At 52.7% G+C, this 12,254-nt stretch overlaps 5 non-coding genes across 5 annotated transcripts; all 5 read left to right on the top strand.

Annotated features, from left to right (window-relative positions):
* The first annotated feature begins 4,957 nt into the window (after positions 1 to 4,957).
* LOC134569414 (U5 spliceosomal RNA) lies at positions 4,958 to 5,073 on the top strand. The gene has a single exon (XR_010084091.1). It is a non-coding gene; the product is annotated as a U5 spliceosomal RNA (small nuclear RNA).
* A 453-nt stretch (positions 5,074 to 5,526) lies between these two features.
* On the top strand, positions 5,527 to 5,640 carry LOC134569740 (U5 spliceosomal RNA). Its single transcript, XR_010084407.1, has one exon. It is a non-coding gene; the product is annotated as a U5 spliceosomal RNA (small nuclear RNA).
* Positions 5,641 to 6,093: 453 nt separating this feature from the next.
* On the top strand, positions 6,094 to 6,207 carry LOC134569576 (U5 spliceosomal RNA). Its single transcript, XR_010084251.1, has one exon. It is a non-coding gene; the product is annotated as a U5 spliceosomal RNA (small nuclear RNA).
* Positions 6,208 to 6,666: 459 nt separating this feature from the next.
* On the top strand, positions 6,667 to 6,780 carry LOC134570091 (U5 spliceosomal RNA). The gene has a single exon (XR_010084741.1). It is a non-coding gene; the product is annotated as a U5 spliceosomal RNA (small nuclear RNA).
* A 455-nt stretch (positions 6,781 to 7,235) lies between these two features.
* LOC134569835 (U5 spliceosomal RNA) lies at positions 7,236 to 7,349 on the top strand. The gene has a single exon (XR_010084501.1). It is a non-coding gene; the product is annotated as a U5 spliceosomal RNA (small nuclear RNA).
* The last annotated feature ends 4,905 nt before the right edge of the window (positions 7,350 to 12,254 follow it).

A 12,254-nucleotide genomic window follows, 5' to 3' on the forward strand; every position in this document is an offset into this window, starting at 1 on the left:
CCCAATTCCAGCTAACTCCTGGCTTTAACACGCCCTGTTCCGCCATAGCACATGACTTGATCCCTTAATGACATGTGCGCCCCCCACCACCCTGAAACAGGGCCAAGCTAATCCCTTCCTGAAAGCCTAGGTTGAGCAAGTCACAACCCACGTCCGACAAGTGTACCCCGTCTCTCCTAAAATAACCCGGCAACATGTCTTCCAGTTCCCTATGCCGAACTACAATGCCCCCCACTCGCCGCACAAAGCTCGCCATTGCCCTGTTAACCTTGCCCCTGCATCGAGCCACTGCAGCTGGATCCCTGGCGTGCCGCCACGTGAAACGGGGGACCATTTCCGACCACACCACCACCACGCCAGGGACCAGGTCCAACAGCCGATCAACGTCTCTCTTCATCCGTCTAACCAACTCCCTTTGCGGAATCAGACCCAAATCATTCCCACCCCCGTGTATTAAAACTATGTCTGGTGAGGACCCTCCGGTCAACCTGCTAAACAACGTGCTACTAAGGCTTTGCCAGCTAAACCCCCTAAAGCCGAACCATGAAATTGACACTTCTCCTGGAAGAAAACCGAGCTGTGCTCCACTTCTCCGAACAGCAGCCCTCTTCTGAGCCCAATAGATATACGAGTGCCCCCAGATCCACACCTTCCATCCTGCAAAGAAAAACACGTTAATACCAAACAGATGGATTCCACTTCCATCACAGCATAACACTGCCCCTCTCACACCAGCCTATCCGGTCTAACGTATGATCGAAAACGCAAGGATTCCCACCTCCCAATGCGTTTAATCCTCTCATCCCCCAGTCCCAACCGTGCGGCCTCGGTCGCCGCCCCAATTCTAAAGGAGTGAGTCCCAAATTGCCCAGGCTCCAGGCCCAGCTTACTTACTCCCATCCGAAACACCCTCGTAAACTGGAAACGCGACAGGGCCGAGCAGTCTTGGTGCACAAGGAAGCAACCATCACCCCCCGGGCGCAATGCCCGGTACTCCGACCCCGTTTCCACTGGGCACACCCCAGAACCAGGCAACCCGAACAGCACAATTGTGCAACCTTTACCAAAAATGTCCGTCTTCGAGCGGCGCAACTGAATTTGCACCCTGTCCCTACGAACCTCCACATCTGCGAGCTGAAGACCCCCAAGACCCATCTTGTTTGCGCTGGCCAACTCCCCGATCCGAAATGCACCGAAAAAAGCCCACACAAATGCCACCGTGAACAACGTTACCTCGAACGTGGAGCTGCAAATTCCCGGTAGAACCCCCACCAGCTCCCGCAACAAATCAAAGGACACTGGCCTACGCGTGTCCACAGTTTTCTTCCCCCTCTTGAATCCCTTCACTGCTTGACGGACCAGGAAGTGTTTTGTATCATCAACCCAGCCATTGAATTTAAACAGGAAAGCCAAGGCAGATAGGTGTCTGTCCACCATGGCAGGCGACGCCTGAGCCGCAAACAATCGACAGAGCAACCTTAAAAGTGCATCCAAGCGTTGCCCCTCCGTAGGGGCGCTACCCACCTGAGCCACCGTCTCGTCCCATAGCTTCCAAACCTTTATGTAAGACGACCAAGTGCTCGGCGCCAGTGACCTCCTCACACAGTCTCCAAGCAGGCCATCCCGAGTTGCCACATCACACCCGGGCACTCCTGCCCTTGGGCCTGCGCGTCCGGTGCTGCCTCCCGAAAGCGTTCCCACTGAAAACGAGACAGTGAGTCAGCCACCACATTCTGGAGCCCCGGGATGTGCCTAGCCCTGAACACTATGTTGAATGACATACAACCAAGCACCAGTTTTCGCAGCAAGCGTACTACCGGGGGCGACGAGGCGGTCAAGCTATTAATCGCTTGCACTACCGCCATGTTATCGGAGTAGAATACCACCTTTTTGTTAGCCAACTCCGTACCCCAGAGAACCACTGCGACAACGATGGGAAACAACTCCAAGAATGCTAAGTTCTTAATCAGAGGACTCACCTTCCACGGTTCCGGCCACGCCTCCGCGCACCACTTACCCGCCAAGTAGGCCCCAAAACCAATGCTGCCGGAAGCGTCTGTAAACAACTTCATCGCGGCCGACGACACCGTCGGTTCCCGAAAGAACACTTTCCCGTTAAAGTTGCCCAAAAACTGTTCCCAAACCCCCAAATCGTCTTTCATCTCGGCTGACACCCGAATGTAGTGAGACGGCCGCCGCACTCCACTGGTTGCTTGTGCCAACCTCCGACAAAATATCCTCCCCATGGGGATCACCCTGCACGCAAAATTGAGGCTCCCCACGAGGGATTGGAGCCCCTGCAAGGTCACTTTCCTCGCCCCCTTGACTATTGCCACTAGCTGTCGCAGATGCCGCAGCTTGTCACTAGGCAACCTGCATTCCCCGAGCTCCGAATCAATTTCGAGTCCCAAGAAGCTAAGGCACGTGGTGGGGCCCACCGTCTTGTCCCCAGCCAACGGCACCCCGAAGGTATGAGCCACCCGCTGGAACACCCTCAGTACCTGAGCGCACCGCTCAGAGTCCCGTGGGCCGACACACAGAAAATCATCCAAGTAGTGCACTACGGCACCCCCCGCCGATTCCATGCGCACCACCCATTCCAAGAAGGTACTAAACCTCTCGAAGTAGGCACAAGAGATGGAACAACCCATAGGCAGACACAAGTCCACGAAGATTTCACCCTCAAAGTGACACCCCAACAGGTGGTGACAGTCCGGGTGTATGGGCAGCAGCCGGAAAGTCGCCTCCACGTCCACCTTGGCCATCAGCGCCCCGCGCCCTGCTCTCCTAACCAGCTCGACGGCTTTGTCGAATGACGTGTAGGAGACCGAGCATAGGTCGGCGTCGATGTCATCATTCACCGAAGACCCCTTTGGGTGCGATAAATGATGAATCAAACGGACCTTTCCCTCTTCCTTCTTAGGGACCACCCCCAATGGTGACAACCTCAGATTCGCCAAGGGCGGGGCCTTAAATGGCCCCGCCATCCTCCCCAATTGGACTTCCTTGGCTAATTTCTCCCGCACCACCCCCGGGTGTTCCCTGACCGACCTGAGGTTCTCACAAGGTGCACCCGGCCCCGTGGCTTTGAAGGGAATTTTAAAACCCCCGGCAAAGCCCGCCCTAAGGAATTCTGCTACTGCTTGATCAGCGTATTGCCTTAGCCAAGGCAACATCGCGCCTACTTTCACTGGTGACACCCCCAGCGGGAGGTTACTCCGTGACCTGTAAGGAGAAGACATCCTGGGTAGTCTGCCCGAGTAGCTCCCTACCCGCCCTTCCTCCCCACGCTCTTCTCCGACTGCCCTGGATCCTCTCCTCAGCTCCCTCCGACCTCCCTTGCTGTGTCCTCCCCGCCGCTGCTCCCTGAAGCTCCTCTCCGAAGATCCCGATGCACTGCGCCTCCTGCTCCGCCTCCCTTCCTCTGACCTGGATCTCCTTCTCCTCTCCCTGGCGCTGAACCTTGACTCGCTGCGGCCTAGCCGTGAATGGCTCCTGTCCCTGCTCTCCTGTCTTCCTGACCAGCTCCTGTCACTGCTGCACCTGGCGCTGCTGCTGCGCCGCTCGCCGCCCTGGCCCCTTACTGCCGCTTCCCTGTCACTTGGCCGTACCTGGGGGCAGCCGGATGGGCCCCCCCGCTCTATACTGCCACCCCTTGCTTCCCTGTGGCGCGTCGAACCCACCGGCTCTCCCACAGCCGCTGCGCCTGGCCTCTCTCCGGCCGCCCTGTCTGACTCCGCCAGGACCCCCTGGGATAGGCCGCCTGTCGCCTTCCTAGCTCCCGAAAACCTTTGAGCTGCCCGACCCGCTCCGCTGCTTTCTCCTCCCATTCCACTGTGCTCAGTTCAGATCCTCCCTCCGGCCGCCCCTTCGGATCCCCTGCTGACCTGGTCTCCCCGCAATGCCTGGCGGACCGCTTGTACTATGGGAACCCGTTTTACGTTCCCCTTTTGCCCCTCAGTGATACCGCTGGAGGTTGACTCACCGGGACGCTCCGTCTGTTGCCCACTGGCCACGTGGGTGATGCCATCCGCAGCCGCATGGTCCGCTGGCGTTGCAGCACTCCCACTTCCTGCTGTCCCGCCGGCCGCCATTACGCGGGGCGCCTTTGGACCTCGTGGCCTCCGCTTCGCGCCCGCTGTCGCCTGCCCGGCGGGTCCGCCCGATGGCGCCCGCCGCACTCCGTCCTCCGCCGCTGTGCTCGGTCCGGCAACTGACCCGCCGACCGCCGAAGGGCTCCTCCGCCGCCGGGCCGCAGGGGCCTCCTCTGGGCTCAACCTCTGCGGCGGCCTGGTCCTCCGCGCTGACCTCCTCTCCGGTCCCTCCGCGTGGGTGGCAGCAGCCCCGATCTGTTCATGCAGCCATGCCATTCCTCTGTCACGAACCGCCGCCCGAACTCCGTCCAGAATCTCCTCCAGTGACACAATTACCTGCAGAGGGAGAAAAAAGAAAAGAACTCCACAAGTGACAGGTCAGTGCAATTCAGATTAACTGGCTCCTCACTTAAGATGGCCGCCTATTTACACTACCTGACTCCTCCCCTACTTAGCCCCACCCTAAACCATCCCATAATTTTCCACCTGCCCACTTCCTGGCCTTGTCAAGGCCCACTCCCCTGTTTCACTGTTCCATGGGCTTCATGCCTCAGGCTCTGGCATTCTTGACAGCTGCAGGGCTCTGCCGAGAGACCAAGCATGCATTTAGGGGCGTGTCAGCAGTGGGCATGCCTCATTTGAATACCCATGTTGCACTGCAAGCAGCTGTGCTCCTCTTCCCTTTGCTGTTAATATGATACAAGCTTAAAAAAAAAAACAGAGATTTTTTCTTTTTTTACATATTTAGTGGGGTCATTAATATTTATGGCAGATTCTCCAAGTTACAGTTTAATGTAGGGTTGCTCACCATACGTGTAAAAGGCAGGTTCCGCACCTTGCCTGCTGTCAGATGGATGGACTTTATACTCTGGTTTCTTTTCAGATCGAACAAATCTTTCGCCTTTTACTAAAGATTTCCGTGGAGAGGAACGATCATGAGTTTCACTCAATTTTTTTCAGGCCCAGTTTACACTGGCTGTGCTAAACTTGTACAAAAGTAGAAGAAACGTCTTAAACAGAGATCCAAGAGGTTCTAAGCACCAAGCTGTTGCGAAAAAAAGAAAAAGTTTTGGTTCCCTATTTATGATGTCAGCATCTTTGACTGCAGGCAAAGCATGCCTCAGGCTCTGGCATTCTTGACAGCTGCAGGGCTCTGCCGAGAGACCAAGCATGCATTTAGGGGCGTGTCAGCAGTGGGCATGCCTCAATTGAATACCCATGTTGCACTGCAAGCAGCTGTGCTCCTCTTCCCTTTGCTGTTAATATGATACAAGCTTAAAAAAACACCAGATATTTTGTCTTTTTTTACATATTTAGTGGGGTCATTAATATTTATGGCAGATTCTCCAAGTTACAGCTTAATGTAGGGTTGCTCACCATACGTGTAAAAGGCAGGTTTCGCACCTTGCCTGCTGTCAGATGGATGGACTTTAAACTCTGGTTTCTCTTCAGATCGAATAAATCTTTCGCCTTTTACTAAAGATTTCCGTGGAGAGGAAAGACCACGAGTTTCACTCAATTTTTTCAGGCCCAGTTTACACTGGCTGTGCTAAACTTGTACAAAAGTAGAAGAAACTTCTTAAACAGAGATCCAAGAGGTTCTAAGCACCAAGCTGTTGCGAAAAAAAGAAAAAGTTTTGGTTCCCTATTTATGATGTCAGCATCTTTGACTGCGGGCAAAGCATGCCTCAGGCTCTGGCATTCTTGACAGCTGCAGGGCTCTGCCATAGACCAAGCATGCATTTAGGGGCGTGTCAGCAGTGGGCATGCCTCATTTGAATACCCATGTTGCACTGCAAGCAGCTGTGCTCCTCTTCCCTTTGCTGTTAATATGATACAAGCTTAAAAAAACACCAGATATTTTGTCTTTTTTTACATATTTAGAGGGGTCATTAATATTTATGGCAGATTCTCCAAGTTACAGTTTAATGTAGGGTTGCTCACCATACGTGTAAAAGGCAGGTTCCGCACCTTGCCTGCTGTCAGATGGATGGATTTTATACTCTGGTTTCTCTTCAGATCGAATAAATCTTTCGCCTTTTACTAAAGATTTCCGTGGAGAGGAATGACCACGAGTTTCACTCAATTTTTTCAGGCCCAGTTTACACTGGCTGTGCTGAACTTGTATAAAAGTAGAAGAAACTTCTTAAAAACAGAGATCCAAGAGGTTCTAAGCACCAAGCTGTTGCGAAAAAAAGAAAAAGTTTTGGATCCCTATTTATGATGTCAGCATCTTTGACTGCGGGCAAAGCATGCCTCAGGCTCTGGCATTCTTGACAGCTGCCGGGCTCTGCCGAGAGACCAAGCATGAATTTAGGGGCGTGTCAGCAGTGGGCATGCCTCATTTGAATACCCATGTTGCACTGCAAGCAGCTGTGCTCCTCTTCCCTTTGCTGTTAATATGATACAAGCTAAAAAATATATATATATATTTTTTTTCTTTTTTTACATATTTAGTGGGGTCATTAATATTTATGGCAGATTCTCCAAGTTACAGTTTAATGTAGGGTTGCTCACCATACGTGTAAAAGGCAGGTTCCGCACCTTGCCTGCTGTCAGATGGATGGACTTTATACTCTGGTTTCTCTTCAGATCGAATAAATCTTTCGCCTTTTACTAAAGATTTCCGTGGAGAGGAACGACCATGAGTTTCACTCAATTTTTTCAGGCCCAGTTTACACTGGCTGTGCTAAACTTGTACAAAAGTAGAAGAAACTTCTTAAACAGAGATCCAAGAGGTTCTAAGCACCAAGCTGTTGCGAAAAAAAGAAAAAGTTTTGGTTCCCTATTTATGATGTCAGCATCTTTGACTGCGGGCAAAGCATGCCTCAGGCTCTGGCATTCTTGACAGCTGCAGGGCTCTGCAGAGAGACCAAGCATGCATTTAGGGGCGTGTCAGCAGTGGGCATGCCTCATTTGAATACCCATGTTGCACTGCAAGCAGCTGTGCTCCTCTTCCCTTTGCTGTTAATATGATACAAGCTTAAAAAAACACCAGATGTTTTGTCTTTTTTTTACATATTTAGTGGGGTCATTAATATTTATGGCAGATTCTCCAAGTTACAGCTTAATGTAGGGTTGCTCACCATACGTGTAAAAGGCAGGTTCCGCACCTTGCCTGCTGTCAGATGGATGGACTTTATACTCTGGTTTCTCTTCAGATCGAATAAATCTTTCGCCTTTTACTAAAGATTTCCGTGGAGAGGAACGACCACCAGTTTCACTCAATTTTTTCAGGCCCAGTTTACACTGGCTGTGCTAAACTTGTACAAAAGTAGAAGAAACTTCTTAAACAGAGATCCAAGTGGTTCTAAGCACCAAGCTGTTGCGAAAAAAAGAAAAAGTTTTGGTTCCCTATTTATGATGTCAGCATCTTTGACTGCAGGCAAAGCATGACATATGCACCGTCGTTATTCGGCAGGTGCTACTTTTAGTTTTACCTTAAATAAAACACTGACACCAAATTTATCTGTTGGATTATAACGTCCGCAGCTTTATTAATTATTAAATATATAAATAAATAAATTAACAATTTAGGGTCATTGTCCAGCTAACATTATATTACTATCCCCCCGCACAATACCCCTGACAATGACCCTATCTTTTGAACAATAATTAACATTCACTTAACATATAACTAGTAACACACGGCCTACCAGAGAGGCCCCAAAACCATACTGTTAACTGTAGGGGTGTACCCAGACACCCCTACCCCCTAGGTTCGAAGCCACCGAAGAGCTTGAACCTACCAACACTCTAATCCATCTGGCCTACTCCAGCCTAGGCCTTGGCCTGTCCATTCCCAATTCCAGCTAACTCCTGGCTTTAACACGCCCTGTTCCCGCCGCTGTGACCAAACGGGATCAAACCTCAACTATAGGGAGGGAGGGAGGGACAAGTGACAGGTCAGTGCAATTCAGATTAACTGGCTCCTCACTTAAGATGGCCGCCTATTTACACTACCTGACTCCTCCCCTACTTAGCCCCACCCTAAACCATCCCATAATTTTCCACCTGCCCACTTCCTGGCCTTGTCAAGGCCCACTCCCCTGTTTCACTGTTCCATGGGCTTCATGACATATGCACCGTCGTTATTCGGCAGGTGCTACTTTTAGTTTTACCTTAAATAAAACACTGACACCAAATTTATCTGTTGGATTATAACGTCCACAGCTTTATTAATTATTAAATATATAAATAAATAAATTAACAATTTAGGGTCATTGTCCAGCTAACATTATATTACTATCCCCCCGCACAATACCCCTGACAATGACCCTATCTTTTGAACAATAATTAACATTCACTTAACATATAACTAGTAACACACGGCCTACCAGAGAGGCCCCAAAACCATACTGTTAACTGTAGGGGTGTACCCAGACACCCCTACCCCCTAGGTTCGAAGCCACCGAAGAGCTTGAACCTACCAACACTCTAATCCATCTGGCCTACTCCAGCCTAGGCCTTGGCCTGTCCATTCCCAATTCCAGCTAACTCCTGGCTTTAACACGCCCTGTTCCGCCATAGCACATGACTTGATCCCTTAAGGACATGTGCGCCCCCCACCACCCTGAAACAGGGCCAAGCTAATCCCTTCCTGAAAGCCTAGGTTGAGCAAGTCACAACCCACGTCCGACAAGTGTACCCCGTCTCTCCTAAAATAACCCGGCAACATGTCTTCCAGTTCCCTATGCCGAACTACAATGCCCCCCACTCGCCGCACAAAGCTCGCCATTGCCCTGTTAACCTTGCCCCTGCATCGAGCCACTGCAGCTGGATCCCTGGCGTGCCGCCACGTGAAACGGGGGACCATTTCCGACCACACCACCACCACGCCAGGGACCAGGTCCAACAGCCGATCAACGTCTCTCTTCATCCGTCTAACCAACTCCCTTTGCGGAATCAGACCCAAATCATTCCCACCCCTGTGTATTAAAACTATGTCTGGTGAGGACCCTCCGGTCAACCTGCTAAACAACGTGCTACTAAGGCTTTGCCAGCTAAACCCCCTAAAGCCGAACCATGAAATTGACACTTCTCCTGGAAGAAAACCGAGCTGTGCTCCACTTCTCCGAACAGCAGCCCTCTTCTGAGCCCAATAGATATACGAGTGCCCCCAGATCCACACCTTCCATCCTGCAAAGAAAAACACGTTAATACCAAACAGATGGATTCCACTTCCATCACAGCATAACACTGCCCCTCTCACACCAGCCTATCCGGTCTAACGTATGATCGAAAACGCAAGGATTCCCACCTCCCAATGCGTTTAATCCTCTCATCCCCCAGTCCCAACCATGCGGCCTCGGTCGCCGCCCCAATTCTAAAGGAGTGAGTCCCAAATTGCCCAGGCTCCAGGCCCAGCTTACTTACTCCCATCCGAAACACCCTCATAAACTGGAAACGCGACAGGGCCGAGCCGTCTTGGTGCACAAGGAAGCAACCATCACCCCCCGGGCGCAATGCCCGGTACTCCGACCCCGTTTCCACTGGGCACACCCCAGAACCAGGCAACCCGAACAGCACAATTGTGCAACCTTTACCAAAAATGTCCGTCTTCGAGCGGCGCAACTGAATTTGCACCCTGTCCCTACGAACCTCCACATCTGCGAGCTGAAGACCCCCAAGACCCATCTTGTTTGCGCTGACCAACTCCCCGATCCGAAATGCACCGAAAAAAGCCCACACAAAATGCCACCGTGAACAACGTTACCTCGAACGTGGAGCTGCAAATTCCCGGTAGAACCCCCACCAGCTCCCGCAACAAATCAAAGGACACTGGCCTACGCGTGTCCACAGTTTTCTTCCCCCTCTTGAATCCCTTCACTGCTTGACGGACCAGGAAGTGTTTTGTATCATCAACCCAGCCATTGAATTTAAACAGGAAAGCCAAGGCAGATAGGTGTCTGTCCACCATGGCAGGCGACGCCTGAGCCGCAAACAATCGACAGAGCAACCATAAAAGTGCATCCAAGCGTTGCCCCTCCGTAGGGGCGCTACCCACCTGAGCCACCGTCTCGTCCCATAGCTTCCAAACCTTTATGTAAGACGACCAAGTGCTCGGCGCCAGTGACCTCCTCACACAGTCTCCAAGCAGGCCATCCCGAGTTGCCACATCACACCCGGGCACTCCTGCCCTTGGGCCTGCGCGTCCGGTGCTGCCTCCCGAAAGCGTTCCCACTGAAAACGAGACAGTGAGTCAGCCACCACATTCTGGAGCCCCGGGATGTGCCTAGCCCTGAACACTATGTTGAATGACATACAACCAAGCACCAGTTTTCGCAGCAAGCGTACTACCGGGGGCGACGAGGCGGTCAAGCTATTAATCGCTTGCACTACCGCCATGTTATCGGAGTAGAATACCACCTTTTTGTTAGCCAACTCCGTACCCCAGAGAACCACTGCGACAACGATGGGAAACAACTCCAAGAATGCTAAGTTCTTAATCAGAGGACTCACCTTCCACGGTTCCGGCCACGCCTCCGCGCACCACTTACCCGCCAAGTAGGCCCCAAAACCAATGCTGCCGGAAGCGTCTGTAAACAACTTCATCGCGGCCGACGACACCGTCGGTTCCCGAAAGAACACTTTCCCGTTAAAGTTGCCCAAAAACTGTTCCCAAACCCCCAAATCGTCTTTCATCTCGGCTGACACCCGAATGTAGTGAGACGGCCGCCGCACTCCACTGGTTGCTTGTGCCAACCTCCGACAAAATATCCTCCCCATGGGGATCACCCTGCACACAAAATTGAGGCTCCCCACGAGGGATTGGAGCCCCTGCAAGGTCACTTTCCTCGCCCCCTTGACTATTGCCACTAGCTGTCGCAGATGCCGCAGCTTGTCACTAGGCAACCTGCATTCCCCGAGCTCCGAATCAATTTCGAGTCCCAAGAAGCTAAGGCACGTGGTGGGGCCCACCGTCTTGTCCCCAGCCAACGGCACCCCGAAGGTATGAGCCACCCGCTGGAACACCCTCAGTACCTGAGCGCACCGCTCAGAGTCCCGTGGGCCGACACACAGAAAATCATCCAAGTAGTGCACTACGGCACCCCCCGCCGATTCCATGCGCACCACCCATTCCAAGAAGGTACTAAACCTCTCGAAGTAGGCACAAGAGATGGAACAACCCATAGGCAGACACAAGTCCACGAAGATTTCACCCTCAAAGTGACACCCCAACAGGTGGTGACAGTCCGGGTGTATGGGCAGCAGCCGGAAAGCCGCCTCCACGTCCACCTTGGCCATCAGCGCCCCACGCCCTGCTCTCCTAACCAGCTCGACGGCTTTGTCGAATGACGTGTAGGAGACCGAGCATAGGTCGGCGTCGATGTCATCATTCACCGAAGACCCCTTTGGGTGCGATAAATGATGAATCAAACGAAACTTTCCCTCTTCCTTCTTAGGGACCACCCCCAATGGTGACAACCTCAGATTCGCCAAGGGCGGGGCCGGAAATGGCCCCGCCATCCTCCCCAATTGGACTTCCTTGGCTAATTTCTCCCGCACCACCCCCGGGTGTTCCCTGACCGACCTGAGGTTCTCACAAGGTGCACCCGGCCCCGTGGCTTTGAAGGGAATTTTAAAACCCCCGGCAAAGCCCGCCCTAAGGAATTCTGCTACTGCTTGATCAGCGTATTGCCTTAGCCAAGGCAACATCGCGCCTACTTTCACTGGTGACACCCCCAGCGGGAGCTGCGGGAGCGACCGCTCCCGTTGCTCCCCCCCCTGCGGCCGACTTACCCTTCTTGAAACACCTGTTGACCCCGTGGGTCCCGCCGCACCGTGAGCATTCATGACGGAATCTACAAGCGGATCCCCACTTACACTGTCCCTCGTTGTAAGCCCAGCAGTTACCTTTCTTTTGACCTGCCGCCACCGCCCCCCCGGCAGCGGTGCCGGCAGTCCCTGGAAAGGGCGCATTCTTTTGCGCCATCATTAACCGCATCCACAGCGGCAGGTCCATTTGTCCCAGCGCATGGAAGGGTTGGCCGCCAGTCGCTGACGGAACTGCTCATCGTACCTCCACCATGCCAACCCCCCATAGATGCGGTATGCGTCCCCAATTCCGTCTAAGTAACAAAACAACTGCGAGCAGCACTCCGGCCGCTTCTCCCCAATAACACTAGCCAAAATGCAAAAGGCCCATAGCCAATTGCC

This window comes from Pelobates fuscus, chromosome 7 (genome assembly GCF_036172605.1).
Source record: "Pelobates fuscus isolate aPelFus1 chromosome 7, aPelFus1.pri, whole genome shotgun sequence".
NCBI classification, from domain to species: domain Eukaryota; kingdom Metazoa; phylum Chordata; class Amphibia; order Anura; family Pelobatidae; genus Pelobates; species Pelobates fuscus.